A 23105-nucleotide genomic window follows, 5' to 3' on the forward strand; every position below is an offset into this window, starting at 1 on the left:
CTACATCCCTAATCTTTCCTTTCCTTACTATTCTACATAAAGTATGTGACTCAGGGATACTGTGTGGTGTTGTGCAGGCTGCACACTGAACAACTCCAAGAGGGCACTGTTGTAAAGTCTAGAGTGTGAATGATACCAGAGCAGCTGTGCCTCCGGGGGCCCTGGGTGTATTGGAGGTGAGTGAGTTTATCATTTAGTCTGGTGGGATTGCCACTCAAAAGAGGAGTGATGGAGAAGAATCAAGGTTTTTTTTGTTGTTGTTGTTGTTGTTTTGTTTTTTGAGGATGAAGGTATAATGTGTATTTGGGGCAAATCTTCATTACATTAGGTGGAAGCTGCTTCTGCTCTTGATTCTGTGTATAGAAGGGCATATACATGCTCTGTATCAGTGGGTGTGGTGGCACACACCTGTAATCCCAGCTACTTGGGAGTCTAAGGCAGGAGGATCACAAATTGAAGGCCAGCTTCAGCAAGGCCCCTGTCTCAAAGTAAATTTTGAAAAGGCATTAGGCTGGGGCTGGGGCTCAGTGGTCCCGCACTTGCCTCGCAGGTGTGAGGCCCTGGGATTGATCCTCAGCACCACATTAAAAATAAATAAATAAATAAAATAAAGGTATTGTGTCCATGTACAACTTTTTTTTTTAATTTTTAATATTTATTTTTTAGTTCTCGGCGGACACAACATCTTTGTTGGTATGTGGTGCTGAGGATCGAACCCGGGCCGCACGCATGCCAGGCGAGCGCGCTACCGCTTGAGCCACATCCCCAGCCCCCATGTACAACTTTTTTAAAAAAAGTTTAAAAACAGCCTGAGGATGTAGCTCAGTGATAGAGTGCTTGCCCAGCATGTGGGACGCCCTGGGTTCTTCAGTCCCCAGTAGCAAGCTTGCACGCGCGCGCGCGCGCGCACACACACACACACACACACACACACACACACACACACCCAACACTCAGTATCTCGCTGGTTATCAGCTGGCTATCAGCGCCTCCATCTGTTGTCTGGCTGGTCAGTCCCAGGCCCTGTGTGCTGCTATAACAAAGCCTCTGAGGCGGTGATTTAGCCACAGTCACTATTGTCCGCAGCTCCCAGCTCCGGAGGCAGCAAGCCCAGGGCCAAGAGGCTGGCAGGCTCAGGGTCTAGGGAGGCTGCTCTCCCTTCCCCGCCTGGCGGTGTGCTCGGAGGAGAGGGAGCTGTGTCCACACATGGCGGGGGTTGGAGGGCACAAGAGGGGGCTGATGCCTGAGCGAAGCCTCTTTCCTAGAGGCCTCGGTCGGTCCCATTCCCGCGAGAGGAGCCCTCATGACCCAGTGGCCTCCCAAAGGCTACTGCACAGGCCGGGCTCTGCCCCCAGAATGACCAGCCATTCCTTTTCCTGCTCAGCCGTCCCCTTCCTTGGTCAACTGCCTTAGTGGAGGAACTGACTGGTCCCGCTCAGGGTGAGACCAGACAATCCCAGACCAGCAGTCTGGAGCTTCCTCTTGAGCAGCCTGCAGCCATTTTGGCACCAGAAGGCAGAGGCAAGCTCCTCTGGAGGGTGGAAGAGAGCAGTTTCCAAGCTCAGCCCAGGCGGATGTGGATCTGACTGTGCCTGAGGCTCAGATCTAATCCTGTGTGTGTCATGTGACCAGAAAAACAACCCCTTCTCACTGCTGAAGCCAGTTTTGATTGGCTTCGACCAGTCCTGACTAATAGCCAACCAGCTGACCTGTAGGGCTCTGCCTCCCCCTGGCTGAGTGACATGGAGGTGATGAATCCAAGCCCCTCGCTGGGTCCCGCACTGGGCAAGCCCAGGTGTGTGTGGAGTACGCACAGGAGCTGGGTGAGAGCTGAGTCGGCCCCACCCGCGTGCACGGCTCTCACGAGGGGCCCCTGGGCGTCCGGCAAACCGCCTGGGCCTGGCCAACGGGGCCAACTGGAAGGAGCCGAGCGCCCAGATCACGGGCACAGAGCGCCTCCCTGCCGAGCCAGCCGGACTGCGGCCGAGCCCCAGGGTGCCACCAGGACACCAGCCTGCGTGACCCCCTCTGTGAGCGTGGACAGAGCCAGGACTCTGAGCCGTGGGCCACGGCAGGGGATGGACCTGCCACCTGGAGCAGGCTACGTGGCCCCGGGTCCCCTTGGCAGCCCGGAGTGGCCCAAGAGCTTCCTTCACTGGTTCCACCAAGACAGCAGCTGTGCTGGGGGCGCCTGGGAGGTGACGTGTGGCCCTCGGAGCCTGGTGGCCCAGCCTCTGGTAGCCGGCACCCCTGGGCTCTCGGTGACTGGACTGTGGGGCAGAGGCCTCCTTGGTCGAGCTTCAGATGAGGACACTGCCCACCAGCACCAGGGCACGTGGCGAGGTTGAGCAGGCCCTGGCTCCCGCCCAGGGGCTGCCAGGTGGTCATCGTGCGCCAGGTCCTGGATCTGGGCCCGTGGGTTCCACAGCATGGGAGGCTGCGGCGTCGGAGGGGAGGTGACCGAGGACACTGAGGCCAGGCATCCTCCACGGAAACAGAGCACCCCGCCCCAGGCTCGCAGGGTCCTCTGGCTGCATTACAATGCACCCCAAGACTTGGAGGTTTATTAGTCACCTGGGTCAGAACCCGGGAGTGGTTTGGCTGGTGGTGCCAGCCTGGGGTTGCTTGGGAGGCTGTAATGGGAGGCTGGCGGGGCAGCTTTCATTGGGAGGCCAGAGGCCCTGCCCACGAGGGGGCTCCGGGGTGTCGCCTGGCGGCCTCAGCTCTTCTCCACCCGAGCCTCTCCAAGAGCGGCTTAGACTCCAGTGGGCAGTGGTGACCGGCTTTCCCCACAGCAAGGGAGCTGCAGACCAAGGTGGCAGGGCCTCCGAGTCACACAGAGCAGCCAGGGCCATGTCCCAGGCGTGCACACTAGAGGCCAGGTCCCAGGGCCATCTGGGAGACAGGGCACCGTACAAGGGACAGGAGTGGGGACAAAAGGCTGGTGGGGCTGGAAGAGGGCTGTGGAAGAAGGTGGGGACTGGGAATCTGGGGGTCCTCAGAGCACCCCATGGCCTGAGTGAGGCCACCGAGGGCCCCTCTGTGGGTCAGGGAGGACCTGGTTGGCAGCACTGGAGCCCAGCCCTGCTGTCCACCCAGCCCTGGGCCAGGGCGCGCCAGGCTCTAGAACACGTGTCCCTACGCCCCCCCATAGACCATGGTCCACGTGGGTCAGTGAGGGGCCTGCCCCCGGGAAGGGCCCGCACTGCCTCCTGATGTGCAGCGAGTCTTGTCCTCCGCTGGAGGCTGGGTGGGGAGGCACAGGGGCCTTCCGACCCACCGCCAGCAGGAAGGCAGGGCTGGCTGGACAGACAGAGGCGCATGGTCTGCAGGAAGAGGGGTGGGTGGGCGGATCCCTGGGAGCCCCCACATAGGAGCCCCCCCAAAGGAGCCTTCAGAAGGGGCAGAGCAGGGGGGAGTTTGTCTGGTTCCCCCCGTCCTCCCCTCCCTGCTGCGGTGAGCTGACCCTCTCCCTCTGGTCAGGGCCGGGAATGGGGAGGGGAGAGGAAGTCACCCGGCCGGTGGGCTGCTGTGGGCCAGGCTTCTCCCGTCCTCCCGTGGGCCTGGGATGACCCTGCCCTGGGTGCCGCCCACCCACGTGTCCAGGTGAGGAGACTGAGGCTCGAGTGGAGTCCCCTGGACCACTAGGGAAGGGGCCACCTGATGTCCTCAGTGGTCACCCAGGGCCTTCCTCCCAGCTGAGCTCAGAGCCAGGAGCGGGGAGAGGGAGGGAGGGTCTGGGGAGGTTTCCGTGTCCAGCAGGAAGGGCGCGGGCCTGAGAGCTGGCCAGGCCTGGAAACCCTGCTCAAGGCCACTAGGACCCCAGCCCTGAGGCTGCTGGCTTGCTGGCCGCCAGCCTTCCGTCCATTGATCCTGGGAATGGCCCAGGCTTCTGGAACCTTCCTCCTGTCTCCCTCTTGGGGGCCTGACCTGGCGGCAGAGGGAGGTCCCAGGGGAGCAGGGGCAGCAGGAGCCCTGAAGCTAACTGGACGCTTGACTCTCCCTCTGCCAAGGGCCTGGGCAGGCCCCGGCGGGATCCTGAGGGAAGACCTTGTGCTTCAGGGGGAGGGCCGAGCGGGCAGAGGGCCAGCGGGTGACCTCCAGGAGCTTGGCAGACCCGTCCACCCTGAGGGGATCGGGAAGGCCAGGCGGGGAGCCCCGGGAATGGCAGAGGTGCCCGAGGGGCCTGCTGCTGCCATCCGAGGCCCTCCCCGCGCGGGGCCGCCACCCACCCGCCCGAGCCCCGCCGTGTCCTGCTTCCTCCAGCCTCTCACAGCCTGGGTCCAGGGGTGAGAGTCACCCCTCCTGCTGGTCGGGGGCCCAGCACCCAGCTCCAAGGCTGACCTCTGGGGAGACCCTGGCCTCAGTTAAACGCAGGGACTGGAGCTGGGGCTAGCACAGTGCCACCACCCGGGTTCCATTCCCAGCGTCCAGAGCAAAACAGCAACCTCAGAAGCACCACAGGGACTGCCCAGCACCCCGCACCCACGTCTCCAGAGCAGGAACCAAGAATCGGGGGGCCCTACACGGGCACCTCCATGCCAGGGAGCACTGTCTGGTCTTAAAGGGGAAGGCGCATTGTCTGGTCTTAAAGGGGAAGGACGTTCCATGCTACAGCAGGCTGGACCTGGAGGACACCCCATTGTGTGCAGTTGGCCAGGCACTGAAGACACATCTGTGAGGTTCCACGCACAGGCAGTCCCGGAGCAGTCTATTCATAGAGATAGAACGGGGAGTTGGGTCGTTAGTGACTGGGTAGGGGACCAGGTATTGTTTAAAGGGGACAGTTTCAGCTTGGGAAGATGAAGGTGTTCTGGAGGTGGGCATGGTGATGGCTCCACAGCACTGGGCACCTGCAAATGGCTAGGAAGGACATCTTACGTGTATCTGAGCGCAATGAGAAAATTAAATAACCAGGTGCAGTGGCCACACCTGTAATCCCAGCAACTCAGCTCAGGAGGCTGAGGCAGGAGGATCAAGTTCAAGGCCAGCCTCAGCAACTTAGTGAGACCCTGTCTCAAAATAAAAAATAAAAAGGCTGGGCATGTGGCTCAGTGGTGGAGCAGCTCTGGGGCTCAATCCAGAGCATCAACCACAACAAAAAGAAACCCCCAGGCACTGACCTTGGTGCCCATGTCCACAGTGCATGGAGCAGGCTGCTGGCTGGCCCTGCAGGCCCTGTCCTGGGCAGGGGGAGAGGGGCTGGGCTGGGCTGCAGACAGCCACTGTGCTGGAACCTGAGACCCTCGACTGTCCTGGGACAGGCCCTCTGGATGGCTGCGCATGGGCTGGGTGGGCAGCCCACCCCCATGCTCCTCCATGCCTCCTGGGAGACGTGAGCACACCCCGCACACACAGGAGCTCACACACAGCCCCCGTCACCGAGCTCCTGGGACGACCAGGGAAGAGGTGCTTCTCCCCCCAGGAGCCCAGCTCCCTCAGGTACCATCTGCAGCCCTGTCCCCGTCCCAGCCGCTAGCCAAGCCGCAGCTCAAGTGACCCCCAAACATGGCACCCAGACTCAGGGCAGGCCAGGCCTGGGGCCCATCCCAGAGGCTGCCTGGAAATACGAGGCCGAGGAATGCAGTGGGCAGCTTGGCAGAGAGACAGGCAGCCGGCCTGGCTTCCAGTAATGCGCCCGCCCTACCCTGGCCAAGCCCACCGGCCAGGGGCCTCGTCCAATGGATGCCCAGCCCCAGGCTCCGGCCTCCAGGAGTGCCCGGCCCTGCACAGCTGCTGCAGGGCCCTCAGGGTCACCACCCCACCCCAGGACAGCAGGACCAGGGAACTGGATCCCTGTCCTCCCAGGGACATGACGGGAAGGGGCATCTCAGCCTCCCTTCCTGGAAGCCCACTGGCTCCCTTCCCGCCAGGCCGAGCCGTTGCCCCCGGCCCCCCGGCACCTGGCATCGACCCTCCAGGAGAGGGCTGCTGCCCCAGGAAGCCGCTGGGCCAGCCTGACCCAGACCCCGGCTCAGGACTCCTGCCAGCCTGGGCCCAAGACAGTGCGGCTGTCTTCTCCTCTCGCCCTCTCCCCTTCCTGCCCACTGTGTGGTCCAGGAGCGTGTCACAGGAGGCTGCACCCTGTCCCTGTCTAGCCAGAGCAGCTTCCCTAGTTTCCAGGTGAGTCCCCTCAGGCCAGAGGAGGAGACAGAGGTCCAGAGAGGGCACCGTGAGCCATAAACCAGGTAGGCCCCAGGATGGAAGGGCTTGAAGAACCTGGAGCCCGGGGGGGGGGCAAGAGAAGGCTGGGGCCAGGAGAGGGCCACCACCAGGGCCACCACCTGCAGGGCTCTCCCATAAGAGGGCCTGGGGCAGGACGGGTAAGGGCTGAGTCAGCCCCAGGATGCAGAGAGGACGGGCCAGTCCAGAGCTGGGGCAGCCCTGGGTCCCTGTCAGACTTGGGCGAGGGTGACGTGAGCCGTGCGGGTGCAGAGTGAAGGGTCGGGTTCCGCCTGACCTCGCTGCCAGGTCCAGGGGAGACACGGGCTCGGATTTATTGGTCAAACCAAGTCTGTGGGCTGCTTGCTGTGCGGCCCACTGGACTGTGAGGAGTGCGAGATGGAGAACACCACGCTGGCCACTTCCTCCAGGGTGTCAAGATTTCTGGGCCAGGGAGGCCGGGCAGAGAGGCCAGGCAGTGAGGCCAGAAGAAAAGCAGGGAGCCCAGCAGTCGAAGCTCCAGGCCAGAGTTCGGAAACATCGAGGAGGAGGGAGGGGAGGAGGAAGGGGAGGAGGGAGGGGGAGGAGGAGGAGGAGGAGGGAGGTAGGAAGAGGGGAAGGAGGAGGAGGAGGGGGGAGGGGGAGGAGGGAGGTAGAGGAGGAGGAGAGAGGGGAGAGGAAGAAGGATGAAGAGCAGAAGGAGGGAGGTAGAGGAGGAGGAGGAGGAGGAGCAGAAGGAAAAGGGAGGGGAGGGGGAGGAGGAAGGTAGAGGAGGAGGGGGAGGGGAGGGGAGGAGAAGGAAGGAGGGAGGAGAGGGGGGAGGAGGAGGAGGGGAGGAGAGGGAGGGGAGGAGGAAGAGGGAGGTAAATGAGGAAGGAGGGAGAAGAGGAGGAGGGGGAGGGTAGGGGAGAAGAAGGAGGAGGGAGGAGAGGGGGAGGAGGGAGGGAGGAGGAGGAGGGAGGAGAGGAGAGGGGAGGAGGGAAGGGGAGGAGGGAAGAGGGAGGTAGAGGAGGAAGGAGGGAGGAAGAGGAGGAGGTGGAGGAGGGAGGGGAGGAGGAGGGAGGGGGAGGAGGAGGGAGGGGAGGGGGAGGAGGAAGGGGAGGGGGAGGGAGAGAAGGGGGAGGAGGGAGGGGGAGGGGGAGGAAGGAGGGGAGGGGGAGGGAGAGGAGGGGGAGGAGGGAGGGGAGGAGGAGAAAGGAGGGAGGGGGAGGGAGAGGAGGGGGATGAGGGAGAGGAGGGGAAGGAAGGAGGGGGAGAGGAGGGAGGGGAGGGGAGAGGAGGGGAGAGGGAGGAGGGAGGGGAGGTAGAGGAGGAGGGGAGAGGGGAGGAAGGAGGGGGAGAGGAGGGGAGGGGGGAGGAGGGAAGGGGGAGAGGAGGGAGAGGAGGGGGAGAGGAGGGGAGGGGGAGGAGGGAGGAGAGGAGGGGAGGAGGGGGAGGAGGGGGAGGAAGGAGGGGAGGGGAGGAGGGAGAGGGAGGTAGAGGGGAGGAAGGAGGGGGAGAGGAGGGGAGGGGGAGGAGAGGAGGGAGGTAGAGGGAGGAGGAGAGAGGGAGAGGGAGAAGGATGAAGAGTAAGGAGAAGGAGGAGGAGGTAGAGGAGGAGGGAGGGGAGGGGAAGGGGGAGGGGGAGGGGGGAGGAGGGAGGCAGCACACTGGCCCCAGCAGGGGAGATGGGCTGCAGCCAGGGGAAGGAGGCCCATTAGCCAGGCTGGTGGCTGGGTGGACTCAGCAGACAGGGGACAGGGACACAGGGACTGGAAAGCATGGAAGCAGGAGGTGGAAAGGAAGGGGGTGAGCAGCGGTCAGAGCTGTAACTTTAGCTTCAGGGGACAGAACAGAGACCTTCCCCATGAGGACATCCACTGCTGTGTAGACAACATCTGGAGGTGGGTGGTTGGACAGGGCCCAGTCCCTCTCTGGGTTCCCAGGCCACCAATTCGGGCTGACCAACCATTCTGGTTGCCCCGGATTTCTCAGTTCTTGTGCTGAAAGCCCTGCATCCAGGGAAACAGGTCCAGAGTTTTGCTCTTCCTGGGCATAAAACAACTGCCACAGCTCCAGACATCACCCTCAAGAGCAAGAAGCAATGATATGCAAGCAAAACCGATTTCTTCTTGAACTTCTCAGAAGTCCACCACACTGGGTCACACAGTCTCCCCGAGACCTGACTCGCAAAGAACAGGGGGTCGGCTTAGACCCTCAGGGTTTCCCCCTGGACCCAGCGCTCTGTTAGTGAGGCCAGGCTGAGCAGGCGGCACCACGGGGGCTCAGCCTGCTGAAGTCGGGTTTCCTGTGTGGAGTGAGCCCAGGGCCTCATCTGGAACGGGGTAAGAGGGCTAAGAGCAGGAAGAAAACCACCGAGGACAGTGTTCAGCCGACACAGAGTAGATGGGGACGGTGCCTGTGGAGACCAGCCGAGCACCACTGTTTTTAGCTGACCTCCCAAGCCCTTGGCCTCGGCCTCCCAGCAGGGACTGGGAGGCCGCGGTGGCCAGCTTTTCACCAGCTGAGACCAAAATACCTGGCAGGGAGCTCTCAGGGCGAAAGCTGATCTGGGCTCCCAGTTGCAGGGGTCCCGTCCACGGGGGACCATTGCTCTGGCCTGAGCGAGGTAGAACCTCACGCAGAAGGATGTGGGGGACAAAGACGCCCAGCTCCTGGCATCTGGGAGGCAGGGGCGAGGGGGGGAAGGAGGGAGGGGGCCCAGGAACTGCAGGAAAAGATGGAACAGATGCCCGCTTCCAGGGCACCCCCAGTGACCCTTCTCCTCCAGCCTCACCCCAACTGCCCACAGGCACCACCGGTGAGTGCATCCACACTCGGGTGGACTAGTTAGGTCACAGCTCTCACCGTCCAACCAATCCTCCTGCAAACATTCCGGCATTAACAGGAGGTTAGGGGCATCTCACGTCCAAAGGACAGCAGAGGGTGGCTCCAGACAGCCCTCTTGGGGACCTCAGATCTGCTCCGTGTCATCTTTTGTCCCTGTACAATTCTTTTCTGTGTTTAGGATTTTTTCTGTGGGGCACTTTTCCAGAAGGACAAATATTGAAGCAAAGAATTTGACTTTGAAAATATGCTTTTTTTTTTTTTTTTTTGGTACTGGGGATTGAACCCAGGGGCTAAGTACCCACATCCCCAGCCCTTTTTATTTTTTATTTTGAAACAGGGTCTCACTAAGTTGCTAAGGATGGCCTTGAATGTGCAATCCTCCTGCCTGAGCCTCCCAAATTGCTGGGATTGCAACACCCTGCCCAGCTGAAATGGTGCTTTATATGAATTGCGTAAGTATTACGCGCTCCTTGTAGAAACACAGAAAATACGCAGATCACAGCCAGGCACGGGGGCACACACCTGTGATCCCAGAGACTCTTCAGCAACTCGGCGAGACCCTGTCTCAAAATACAAAATGAAACATGGGCTGGGGTGTGGCTCAGTGGTCAGGTGCCCCTGAGTTCAATTCCTGGCACAACCACCACCAAAAAAGAGAGAGAGAGAGAGAGAGAGAAGTCTAGATCACTGAATGACATTCTACTTTTTTAAAAAATATTTTTTAGTGTTGATGGACCTTTATTCTGTTCATTTATTTTTATGTGGTGCTGAGAATGGAACCCAGTGCCTCGCACATGCTAGCCAAGCGCTCTACCACTGAGCCACAACCCCAGCCCCGACATCTACTTAAAAAAAAAATATTTTTTTTAGTTGTAAATGGACACAAATTATTATTATTATTATTTTTTATGTGGTGCTGAGGATCGAACCGGTGCCTCACTCTGCCACTGAGCTACAGCCCCAGCTCGACATTCTGCTTTTTTGAAAAAAAGAAGAAAGAGACATCATTTTAATTTCCATTTGTCCATTTATTTGGGTCCTGGGGACTGGATCAAGGACCCTGTGCTGAAAAGGTGGTTTCCTGCCGGTGGCCTCCCCTATTTTGGGAAACAAGTTCTGGGGCCTCACCCCAGGCCTGCAGGGCCCAGCCTGACTGACCGTCTGGGAGTGGGCCCGTGGGTCCCCAGTGGAGGTGCTGAGGGTGTCTGAGGCGGGCTGGGGACGTGCAGGAGAGGGACGGTGCCCTCAGGGGCCTCAGCTGCCACCTGCAGGAGGCGAGGGGCGGGGGCTGCAGGCAGAAGAGAGGCCACCTGAGCTGGGCCAGGCTGGAGGCCAGGGGGGGAGGCCAGGCCAGGGGGCAGGGCTGGCCCATCCCACACATCTCACGTGGGCTCAGGGGCAAGTGCGGGGTGGCCAAGAGAGCCTGGTCGCTGCTGCCCCCATCCCTGTCGGGAGTGGAGGCAGGGAAGCCAGGTGGGCAGGGCAGAGGTGTGACAGGCATGGGGAGGAGGGGCGCTGTGGGTGCTGGGAAGGCAGAGCTGGAGCAGGGCCTGGTGGGGTGCCGCTGCTGTGGGGAAGGAGCTTTCTCCTGAGCCCAGGGACCAGCACAGGAGGGCAGTGTCTCAAGGAACATTGCAGGACCTGATTTCTGGCGAATGTGCAGCTTCTGCTGGGTACGCACCTCGGCACGGAATCCCGCATCACCACCCAGGCACGTTGGGCTGCCCAGCAGCTTTGACACAGGGTCCCAGCGGTGTATCCTGTCCCCACAGGTGGAACACTCCATAATTCATGAGCCCCTTTTAGGTGCTACTGGTCCCCGGGGGGCCCTCTTTTGCAAAGTGCCTCTTCCAGTCTTCTGCCCCTCTGTGGGTCTCCTGTCTTCCTGATGGTTAGGGGTCCTCCTCTATCTACTGTGCATCTTTGTGTGCTAAGGTCTTCTTCACCCTGGGCTCCTCCTTTCCTCCCTCACCAGCCAGGAGGGCTCAGGGACCTCAGCACCACTTACAAATATCCACCAGGCTCCCCGCTCGGCATGCTCCTCCGTCCGGCAAGTGGGTGACTGACAGATCCTGGGCCCCAGCTCCACGGGAATGCTGCCTGGCAACCCCGTTGGCAGACGCTCTATAGGAGCTCTAGAACAGCACTGTCAATAGCTGAGCCAGCTGTTTCTGGAACACGTCCCACACTGAAGTCGGGCAGGTGCAGGGGTGCACACCTGTAATCCCGAGACTTGGGAGCTGAGGCAGGGGAATCTCAAGTTCAAAGCCAGCTTCAGCAACTTCGTAAGACCTTGTCCCACCACTCACCTCCTAACCACTCACCTCCCACCACCCACCACCCACTTCCCACCACTCACCTCCTAACCACTCACCTCCCACCACTCACCTCCCACCGCCCACTCCCACCACTCACCTCCCACCACCCAGCTCCCCATCACCCACCTCCCACCACCCAGCTCCCACCACCCAGCTCCCCACCAGCTGACACCCGCAGCACCTCCTGCCTGCATCCCCCATGCCCTGGCTCCCTCCTCACCTCCTGCCTGGTCCCCCATGCCCTGGCTCCCTCCTCACCTCCTGCCTGCACCCCCCATGCCCTGGCTCCCTCCTCACCTCCTGCCTGGTCCCCCATGCGCTGGCTCCCTCCTCACCTCCTGCCTGGTCCCCCATGCCCTGGCTCCCTCCTCACCTCCTGCCTGCACCCCCCATGCCCTGGCTCCCTCCTCACCTCCTGCCTGGTCCCCATGCCCTGGCTCCCTCCTCACCTCCTGCCTGGTCCCCCATGCCCTGGCTCCCTCCTCACCTCCTGCCTGCACCCCCCATGCCCTGGCTCCCTCCTCACCTCCTGCCTGGTCCCCCATGCCCTGGCTCCCTCCTCACCTCCTGCCTGCACCCCCCATGCCCTGGCTCCCTCCTCACCTCCTGCCTGCACCCCCCATGCCCTGGCTCCCTCCTCACCTCCTGCCTGGTCCCCCGTGCCCTGGCTCCCTCCTCACCTCCTGTCTGGTCCCCCGTGCCCTGGCTCCCTCCTCACCTCCTGCCTGGTCCCCCGTGCCCTGGCTCCCTCCTCACCTCCTGCCTGGTCCCCCGTGCCCTGGCTCCCTCCTCACCTCCTGCCTGGTCCCCCGTGCCCTGGCTCCCTCCTCACCTCCTGCCTGGTCCCCCGTGCCCTGGCTCCCTCCTCACCTCCTGCCTGGTCCCCCGTGCCCTGGCTCCCTCCTCACCTCCTGCCTGGTCCCCGTGCCCTGGCTCCCTCCTCACCTCCTGCCTGGTCCCCCATGCGCTGGCTCCCTCCTCACCTCCTGCCTGGTCCCCATGCCCTGGCTCCCTCCTCACCTCCTGCCTGGTCCCCCATGCCCTGGCTCCCTCCTCACCTCCTGCCTGCACCCCCCATGCCCTGGCTCCCTCCTCATCCTGCCTGGTCCCCGTGCCCTGGCTCCCTCCTCACCTCCTGCCTGGTCCCCCATGCGCTGGCTCCCTCCTCACCTCCTGCCTGCACCCCCCATGCCCTGGCTCCCTCCTCACCTCCTGCCTGGTCCCCCCATGCCCTGGCTCCCTCCTCACCTCCTGCCTGGTCCCCCATGCCCTGGCTCCCTCCTCACCTCCTGCCTGCACCCCCCATGCCCTGGCTCCCTCCTCACCTCCTGCCTGGTCCCCCATGCCCTGGCTCCCTCCTCACCTCCTGCCTGGTCCCCCATGTCCTGGCTCCCTCCTCACCTCCTGCCTGGTCCCCCATGCCCTGGCTCCCTCCTCACCTCCTGCCTGGTCCCCCATGCCCTGGCTCCCTCCTCACCTCCTGCCTGCACCCCCCATGCCCTGGCTCCCTCCTCACCTCCTGCCTGGTCCCCCATGCCCTGGCTCCCTCCTCACCTCCTGCCTGCACCCCCCATGCCCTGGCTCCCTCCTCACCTCCTGCCTGGTCCCCCATGCCCTGGCTCCCTCCTCACCTCCTGCCCGGTCCCCCATGCCCTGGCTCCCTCCTCACCTCCTGCCTGCATCCCCCATGCCCTGGCTCCCTCCTCACCTCCTGCCTGCACCCCCCATGCCCTGGCTCCCTCCTCACCTCCTGCCTGGTCCCCCATGCCCTGGCTCCCTCCTCACCTCCTGCCTGGTCCCCCATGCCCTGGCTCCCTCCTCACCTCCTGCCTGGTCCCCCATGTCCTGGCTCCCTCCTCACCTCCTGCCTGGTCCCCCGTGCCCTGGCTCCCTCCTCACCTCCTGCCTGCACCCCCCATGCCCTGGCTCCCTCCTCACCTCCTGCCTGGTCCCCCATGCCCTGGCTCCCTCCTCACCTCCTGCCTGGTCCCCCATGCCCTGGCTCCCTCCTCACCTCCTGCCTGGTCCCCCATGCCCTGGCTCCCTCCTCACCTCCTGCCTGGTCCCCCATGCCCTGGCTCCCTCCTCACCTCCTGCCTGGTCCCCCATGTCCTGGCTCCCTCCTCACCTCCTGCCTGGTCCCCCATGCCCTGGCTCCCTCCTCACCTCCTGTCTGGTCCCCCATGCCCTGGCTCCCTCCTCACCTCCTGTCTGGTCCCCCGTGCCCTGGCTCCCTCCTCACCTCCTGCCTGGTCCCCCATGCCCTGGCTCCCTCCTCACCTCCTGCCTGCACCCCCCATGCCCTGGCTCCCTCCTCACCTCCTGCCTGGTCCCCCATGCCCTGGCTCCCTCCTCACCTCCTGCCTGGTCCCCCGTGCCCTGGCTCCCTCCTCACCTCCTGCCTGGTGCCCCATGCCCTGGCTCCCTCCTCACCTCCTGCCTGGTCCCCCATGCCCTGGCTCCCTCCTCACCTCCTGCCTGGTCCCCCGTGCCCTGGCTCCCTCCTCACCTCCTGCCTGGTCCCCCATGCCCTGGCTCCCTCCTCACCTCCTGCCTGGTCCCCCGTGCCCTGGCTCCCTCCTCACCTCCTGCCTGGTCCCCCATGCCCTGGCTCCCTCCTCACCTCCTGCCTGGTCCCCCATGCGCTGGCTCCCTCCTCACCTCCTGCCTGGTCCCCCATGCCCTGGCTCCCTCCTCACCTCCTGCCTGCACCCCCCATGTCCTGGCTCCCTCCTCACCTCCTGTCTGGTCCCCCATGCCCTGGCTCCCTCCTCACCTCCTGCCTGGTCCCCCATGCCCTGGCTCCCTCCTCACCTCCTGCCTGGTCCCCCATGCGCTGGCTCCCTCCTCACCTCCTGCCTGGTCCCCCATGCCCTGGCTCCCTCCTCACCTCCTGCCTGCACCCCCCATGCCCTGGCTCCCTCCTCACCTCCTGCCTGGTCCCCCATGCGCTGGCTCCCTCCTCACCTCCTGCCTGGTCCCCCATGCGCTGGCTCCCTCCTCACCTCCTGCCTGGTCCCCCATGCCCTGGCTCCCTCCTCACCTCCTGCCTGCACCCCCCATGCCCTGGCTCCCTCCTCACCTCCTGCCTGGTCCCCCATGCGCTGGCTCCCTCCTCACCTCCTGCCTGGTCCCCCATGTCCTGGCTCCCTCCTCACCTCCTGCCTGGTCCCCCATGCCCTGGCTCCCTCCTCACCTCCTGCCTGCACCCCCCATGTCCTGGCTCCCTCCTCACCTCCTGCCTGGTCCCCCATGCCCTGGCTCCCTCCTCACCTCCTGTCTGGTCCCCCATGCCCTGGCTCCCTCCTCACCTCCTGCCTGGTCCCCCATGTCCTGGCTCCCTCCTCACCTCCTGCCTGGTCCCCCATGCCCTGGCTCCCTCCTCACCTCCTGCCTGGTCCCCCATGTCCTGGCTCCCTCCTCACCTCCTGCCTGGTCCCCCATGCCCTGGCTCCCTCCTCACCTCCTGCCTGGTCCCCCATGCCCTGGCTCCCTCCTCACCTCCTGTCTGGTCCCCCGTGCCCTGGCTCCCTCCTCACCTCCTGCCTGGTCCCCCATGCCCTGGCTCCCTCCTCACCTCCTGCCTGGTCCCCCATGCCCTGGCTCCCTCCTCACCTCCTGCCTGGTCCCCCGTGCCCTGGCTCCCTCCTCACCTCCTGCCTGGTCCCCCGTGCCCTGGCTCCCTCCTCACCTCCTGCCTGGTCCCCCGTGCCCTGGCTCCCTCCTCACCTCCTCGCAGGCCCTCTGGGCCCTGGATCAACCCCTTCCCTGTCAGGGCCACTCCTGGTCTTCTCCCTCTGGGCTGCACAGCTGGCCAGGCCACCAGGCAAACCTGCTGGACCAGCTCCATCTCAAAACCCTTCCTGGGTGCCTGAGACCCTCCACTCGCGCCCTCAAGCTCTCCTTGGAAACCGAACTCCTCTAAGAAGGAATCCATTCTCGTGACCCCTCTTTTTATTTTGGATACTGGGAATGGAACCCAGGGCTGCTCTACCGCTGAGCCACATCCCAGCCCTTATTTTTGGAGACAGGGTCTCACTAAGTTGCCCAGGCTGGCCTTGAACTTGGGGTCCTCCTGCCTCCGCCTCCCCAGCAGCTGGATCCCTGCGTGGCCACCGTGGCCTTCTGAGGCTTCACCGACTTGCGGAATGTTTCCATCTTGGAAACAGTGCGAGTCCCGGTGACCTAACTGCCTCCCGAGGCCCTGCCCCCTCACCCTGCCCTCTGAGCGCCAGACTGCAGCGGGACGGGGAGGAGGCCTGTCAACCTTGAGCCCACAGGAGGCCAATGAAAGAGGGCGGCGGGGCTGGCCAGGGCTTTGCTCTGAGTCCCCAGCCTGTGGCCAGGCACCTGGAGGGCCCCAGGGGCTCTGAGGTTGGTTGACCCCCTAGGGCCCTGGGGCTGGGTGAGTGAGCCGCTCAGACCTACCCAGGAAGCCTGGGAGCCCAGTGGGAGGCGTCCACCCCAGCAGAGGTGGGGCCGGGAGGGCATGTTGGGCGGTGCTGCTTGCTCAGGGCTCCAAGAAGACCCTCTAATGGGTCTCCAGGCCCAGCTCCTCCAGAGCCCCCACAGCCCAGCGGGGGAGAGGGCTCTTTCTTTTCTGTATCACTTGGATTTTTTAATGTGTGAGGAGGGTTTTGTAACTTGAAAGGGAGATTTAGTGACTTGAATTAACAATCACCCTAGGTGCTTGGTGGGTGTGGTGGCACACGCTTGTAATCCCAGCTGAGGCTCAGGCAGGAAGATGGCGAATTGGAGGCCAACCTCGGCAATTGAGGGAGACCCTGCCTCTGAAATAAATTAAAAGTGTTGGGGTGCACCCAGTGGTAGAGTGCCTAGCATGGGTGAAGCCCAGGACCTCATCCCCAGCACTGAAAACCGAAAGAAAGAAAATAAATATATGCCCAGGTGTGGTGGCCATGCCTGTAATCCCTACAATTGGGGAGGCTGAGGTATGAGGATCACAAGTTCAAGGCCAGCCTCAGCAGTTTAGCCAGACCCTGTCTCAAATTTTTTTTTTTTTTAAGAAAGAATTTTTTAGTATTTTATTTTTTAGTTCTCGGCAGACACAACATCTTTGTTGGTTTGTGGTGCTGAGGATCGAACCCGGGCCGCACGCATGTCAGGCGAGCGCGCTACTGCTTGAGCCACATCCCCAGCCCCCTGTCTCAAAATTTAAAAAGGCTGAGGATGTAGCTCAGTGGGAAAACACCTTTGGGTCTAATCCCCAGAACAAAAAAAAAAAAAAAAAAATAAGTTGTTGTAAATATTAAAAACCTAGTTTTTCTTGGACCTCAAAATCCAACTTGGAATCCAAATCCAACAAGTTTTGCACTCTTTTTATAAATCCGATTTTAATATTAACACATGAATATTCACTTTCACTCAGAGCTGTGTTAATTAACTCATAAATTTAAGGTATTCATTCTAGACCCACATGGTGGTGCACGCCTGTGATCCCAGCAACTCAGAGGCTGAGGCAGGAGGATGGCAGGTTCAAAGCCAGCCTCAGCAATTTAGTGAGACCCTGTCTCGAAATAAAAAAATAAGAAGAGCTGGGGATGTGACTCCGGGGTTAAATGCCTCTGGGTTCAATTTCCAGTAGCAATAAATACATAAATGAAAGCTCTTCATCCCTCCCTGAGGCTTAACCACGGGATCTCCCAGCTAACACAGGGCCTCGGGAGCGTCCATCTAAAATCCCGACTCCCGTGTTGGCCCATCCCCCAAGCCCCTGACGGGACACCTGCACATCATCCTGGGAGTTCTTTCTGACACCTAAGGCGCTCTGGGGAGCGTGATGACCCAGGCCTGTGAAGGTGGTGACTCTGTGTCCCTGGGCCACCTCAAAGCCACACAGAGCAGCCTGCACTTTGCAGATGGTTGCGACCAGGGCATCGGGGAAGGACCACCTTCCTTTCATCTCCTGCACAGTGTTCACTCAGCCCGGGGGCCTGCGGCACCGCCAGGGCAGCATTGTTTGGGTTGTTGGCTGGGATTCCAGGCCAGGACCCTGCACGGCCTTCTTTCTGGGACCGTCTCTCCATTTTAACAGTAAGACCCTTCCTGCGGGCAGTGGTGTCTCCTGCTTTCTCGAGATCCGGGGATTCACAAAGAAGAGAAGTGTGTCTGGCTCAGGGTCCTGGAGCTGCGTGGTCCAAGAGCAGGGCCCGGCACCTGATGTGGCCTCCCACGGGGCAAGATGGGGCAAGCAGTGCCAGCTCAGGCCTCTTGTCCTCTCATAAAGCCGCTAATACCTCCCTGGGCCACCTCGGGACCTCATCCACCCCAGTTACCTCCCAAAGGCCACCTTCAAACACCACCGACCGGTGACGGTGGGGATTCAGGTTCCAAATGTGAACATCAAACCTCAGCCATGGCTCTGGTCCCCAGCAGGAGCCCAGGCCCTGGCCTTCAGCCTCCCGGGCCCGGGTCCGAGGCCTTCCTGTCCCCAGCAGAGTCCCGCCAGCCAGGGGAGGGCGAGGGCTCCGCGCCCACCGGCCTACAGCTCCTCCGTCTTGGTGGTCAGGCCCCTTACCTGTCTCACTCACTGCTCATGGACAGACCCCTGCAAGGCCTCCAGCCCCCGGCGCATCCTGGGGACCTCTGGAGACATGGTCACCTGACGCAGCTCAGCCCCTGCCAGGCCTGGAGGGCTGGTCAGCATCAAGCAGGACAACTGTGTATGGACTCCAGAGGAGGCTGACAGGAACCTCCTGGAAACCAGGCTCGGGACAGCAGAGCGCGTGGTCAGGGCTCGAGCACAGTGAGCCCCAGGATAACTGGCCCGAGGAGGCCCGAGGAGGCCCGAGGAGGCCCGAGGGAGGAGAGGGCAGAAACACAAGAAGGAGGGTGTGGTCAGTCTCTCTTGAGGCAGAATGTTCCAGACATCAGGGGCCGTCTCCACGGTGTGGGCCTCTGTGTCTGGAGCCGGGGGGAGCCCAGCCAGGTAGGGCGCTGTGTCCGCGGAAGGCTCTGCTTGGCGAGGGAACCAAACCTGTGAGCCGCTCACTCACGGAGGGGCCTCCCCTGGCTACTGCTCCTGAGGGGTCCTGGGCAGCTCTTCTGCCGGGAGAGAAGGAGGAGACCAGACAACCCGGCCTCCAGGGACACAGGAGGACACCCTGCCTCCAGGGACCTGCTCCAACCCGGGCAGGCTCTGCCTCTGGGTCCCCAGCTGCCCGTGCTCAGCCCCATGTGCCTCTGGGTCCACGTCCAGCAGAAAGCCACTACCTTCACCTGAAGGGTTTGAAGCTCAGGGTGGGACACGTGTCCTGTGGGATGGTGACCAGGGGGGTCAGCATGCAGATGGGCCTCAGTCCAGGCTTACCGTGGCGCTGTGGTTGGGGGGAGTGGATGGTGGGGGAGAAAGTACACGTGTCCCCCCCAGGAGATGGCCTGAGAGAGCCCCGAAGCCCACCCTTGGAAGCTCGGAGCTGGCCACGGCAGCGGCACGCACCCCCAGAATGGCTGCTAATGACCCATCACAGCGGAGAAGAAGAAAGGAGAAAGCCGGAGGCAGGCGGGGGTCCGGCCTGCTGTCCGGGAGCCCGGTTTAGGGGCGCAGAGCCCAGGCACCCGACAGGATCGGGGCAGGTCGGGAGCCAAGTGTCTCAGCAACAAGGAAATAGCCCCTTCTGAGAGCAGCGGCCCAACTCACTGTTCCCTGGAGGAGAGGCCGCGTCAGGGAAGGGATCAAGCAGCGGGCCAGCTCCCGGGAGGCCGCGCTGGGACCCCTGAGCCAGGGGTCAGAGAAGAAGGTGAGGCTGGCGCAGGGCGGATCGGGCAGGCTGCTCAGGGCTGATGCAGAGCAGCTGCCCCAAGGCCCGTGGACACTCGCTGCGGCAAGCTCTGCCAGCCAGGAGGGGAGCTCTCCAGGTGAGCTAGGTGGGAGGAAGGCAGCTGGACCAGGGGCGTGGACGCAGGTGCAGGGACAGCCCTGTGCCATCCTCCCCGGTGCCTTCTCAGGCCACCTTGAAGTGTCCCCGCCTGGGGAGGGCTTGGTGGACCCAGGCTGGACCCTGAAGAGGTCCAGCTACCTCTGGCCCTGGCCTCCCTGCTGGCCAGGACACAGCCCATTCCCAGAACAGGGCCTGCCCCAGAGGCCGTTCACCTCAGTTGGGCACATCAGCCAGTCCCGGAGCCTGGAATGGAGGATGAGAAATGCCAGCGGGAAGTCACCCCCCACCCCCACTCGGGCCGTCACCTGTAATGTCCACTTGATGGAGGAGTTGACTGTCCCTGAGGGGTGCTGGGGACAAGGGCTCCTGCTCTGAGGTGCAAGGATTTCCTCCCAGGGTGCACCCTTAGACGGGGTCCAGGAAGTGTGCTGGGAGCGTCCACTGCCCGGGAGGACAGGGGTGCAGGGGCCCAGGTTGGAGGGGCTGACCAGCCTGGGTGAGGCCCCGGCCTCAGGGATCCTGGCCACCATCTGGGTGGACGCCTGGGAACCGCAGAGGCCTGCGACCTTCAGCACTACTTAGGGGTAACAAGTGACCGAGAGGCCAAACGAGCACGTGCCTGAGGAAGGAGAGAGTCCGTCTGTGCCCTCTGAGGTGGCACCAGTGGCTGGACCCATCAGCCCCTGGGCTCCTTCCCCAGGGGGCAGCTCCTTGCCTGCTGCACCTGGCCCTGCAGCAGGGAAGGAAAAGGAGAAATGGGCATGGAAAGGGGAGCAAGAACTCGGTGACGGGCACTTTGACATACACATGACATATGCAAAGGTCCTGTGGCCGCGGGGCCAGGCTCCTAAAAAGCCCTGGAATCTGCCTTTCTTTCTGTAGTGTGTGTCTCAGTTCAGCCTGAGGATGAAGTGAGGCCAGAGAGGAGAAGGAACCTGAGGACACCCATCTGTAACCCCAAGGTGGGCTGTCTCCGAGGCCCTGGCTCTACGCCAGGTGGCCCCTCCTCCCAGGGCGCAGAGCTCCTCAGCACAGCGGCTCCCCCTTCTTGGGTTCAAATCCTAGCTCCGGCCTGGCCTTACAGTTCTGGCACGTTTTCTCCACCCCCAGAAAGCCAGGCCAGCGGGCAGTGTGTGCAGGGCTTGGCCCCGCCCCCTGCCCAGGTAGGACAGGAACGAGCGCGTGCACACGCCCACCTCAGCCCTGGTGCTGTGCTGTGGCTTCTGCGGCCTTAGCCAAGCGTCAACCTGGGGCTGAGCTGCCAAGGTCGCCCTCTAGCGGCTCAGGCACGGAGTGGCTCCCCCGTGCCTCTGTCCACTCACCCTGGGGAGCCAGCAAGGGAAGCTCCTCCCGGGGCAGCAGCACCGTCCCAGGGGTCCCTCCAGCTCTGCGGGGCACCTGGACGCCTGCCTTTGTCCCCTCACTCCTGAGCAGCAGGAGCTGGACTCTTGCCCGCGGCAGCCCAAACCAGAGGCTCAAACCACAGAGATGACCGGGAGCCCCAAGAGCTGGGAGTCCTGGTGGACAGGGCCTGGCCGGGGCTGGGGGGAGGGCCAGGAGGGCCTGCAGCGCGGTGTAGGACAGGCGGGGAAGAAGGGCAGCCGGGGTGGGGGGGAAGTGCGGCAACCCCAGGCAGCTTGGGCAGTGCGGGGAGTCTCAGCTGTGTCCCACGTGCAGGCCAGTGGCCAGGGAAGGACAGCAGGAGTGCCCGGCACTTCCTAACGCTAGGTTCCAGGGGCCCTCCACGACCTGCTCAGGGGACTCCGCTGGGGGAAGCCAGGAAACCTACATTCTAACAAGCGGTGTTCGAGATGTGCCAGTCCGGAAGCTTCCGGGGCTCCCTGTGGCACCCTTGGGACTGGAAAGCAGGTTCCCGGCCCCAGACGCAGCTGGGAGGGCTGCGGTGAGCCCCGGGACCGGATCCTGCCACCCTCTGCAATACGCGCACTGGGTGTGGCTCAGAGGGGACGTCAGGGCCTGGCACTGAGGACCCCCACTCCCTGCAGAGGGGACGTCCTGCCCCAGGCTGCCTGGAGAGGAGCTGGGTGGCACCTGTTGCCCTACGGCTGTCACAAGTCCTGGCAGCCAGGGGCCTGCGTCACCAGGTGGGCCTGCCAGCGTCCATGTTCTCCAAGTTCTGTTTTATTTTTAAACAACCGTAGTCAACACCCAGAACTGAAATTTGCCATTTTAGCCATTTTTAAGTGTCCTGCCTGGTGGCCTTAAGCTCACCCATGTTGACATGCAAACATCACAGTCGTCCATCTCCAGAACCCCACCTTCCCAACCAGACGCTCTGTCCCAACACTGCCACCGGCCCACGGTGTGGGATGTTGCACTGAGCCTCCTCGGGAGAGAGGGTCCCGGGTCGCGTCCTCCTCGAACGCTGGCCCCCAGACCTGGCCCATGTCCTCTCTCCAGAGGGGAGTGTGCGGTCCAGACAGGGGACGGGCCTGCCAAGGTCCCTGTCGGAGTCAGTGGCTCTGTCACGGGTGAGAACAGCAGACACTCACTTCTCCCAGTTCTGGAGGCTGGAGTCCAAGGTCGGGGACCCAGTGATTGGGCGCCCGAGGCGCTTCCTTGCCATGTGCTCACAGGGAGGACAGAGGGGCTCTGATCTCTCTGGGTCTTTCTTAGAAGGACACTGATCCCACCCGAGGGCCCCACCGTCACGACCTCATCCAAACTCCGTCACCTCCCCGTGGTCCCATCTCCGAGCATCCCACGGGGGTTCAGGGCTCCTGTGAACACAGGCATTTTGGGGACACAATTCAGCCCGCAGCAGTTCCGGGTCCTTTCCTGCCCACGGCTGTTGACTGGTCACTCGGCACGTGCCTCCCAGGGTCCCCGTGCAGCAGGAGGTTGAAGGCACCGGGTTCAAATCCCAGCTCCACACCCACCAGCTCCACCCCTGGCCGCGGCAGCACCCACCACGCCCAGCTGGGAGCTGAACACGGGGTCCACGTACAGCGCTTAGGGTGGCCACTCTAGCTGCGTCGCTGCCTGTACCTTGGTGTGCCCCCATCAGTGGGGCTCCGTCCTGCTTCCTCTGTGCTCCGCAGCCACTGCCGCGCCTCCCTCCCTGGCCGTCCCCCCTGAGATTGCCTAACGTGCCCGCAGTGGTCTTTCTGGTTCCAGGGTTGCGACACTCTTCACTTCGTGGTGGACGTGGGGGCAGCACAAAGCAAGCTCAAGGGAAGAGGCAGAGGATTCTGTCCCTCTCCCCAGTCAACGCTGACTCGAGAAGGCTCTGGATGGTGGGGGACAGGACACGGAGCCCCTGGGGGAGGAATGTGCCCGACGGGTCCCTGCCTTGCCATGCCTACCCCTCCCGAGGCCCCTCTGAGAAGTGTCCAGCAGCAGCCCTTCCGGCCCAGCGAGCAGGCCTGGGACTGGGCAGTAGATGTCCAGCACCCCACAGGAGGCAGGGCCCTGTGGGCATCTCCTGTGGGTTCCATCCAGGTATTGTGCTTCTTGACTTTTCCATGTCACCTTCCAGCGGCCACAGCGGGTTGACTTGGCCCCCAGACCCCTGACCAGGGCCTTTGTCCATGTAACCAAGTTAAGGGTCTTGAAGTGAGAGCAGATGGATCGGGGTGGCCCTGCGTCCCAGGGTGTTCCCTTTAGGAGACAGCAGAGCTGAGGGACACCCAGAGAGGCCGACCTGGGGTCAGAGGCAGAAACCACAGTGAGGTGGCCACGAGTCAGGGCCACCGGGGCCACCAGGCGCTGGAAGAGGCAGGAAGGAGCCTCCAACTCCTGGAGCCACAGAGGGACACAGTGCCGAGGACACCTGGATTCCAGGCTTTGCCCCCAGAACCGCGGGACAATCCTCTCTGCTGTTTCGAGCCACCTGGGCTGTGGCCCCCGGTGATGGACATGGAGACCATCTAGG

Source organism: Ictidomys tridecemlineatus, chromosome 3 (assembly GCF_052094955.1).
Source record: "Ictidomys tridecemlineatus isolate mIctTri1 chromosome 3, mIctTri1.hap1, whole genome shotgun sequence".
Classification (NCBI taxonomy): Eukaryota; Metazoa; Chordata; class Mammalia; order Rodentia; family Sciuridae; genus Ictidomys; species Ictidomys tridecemlineatus.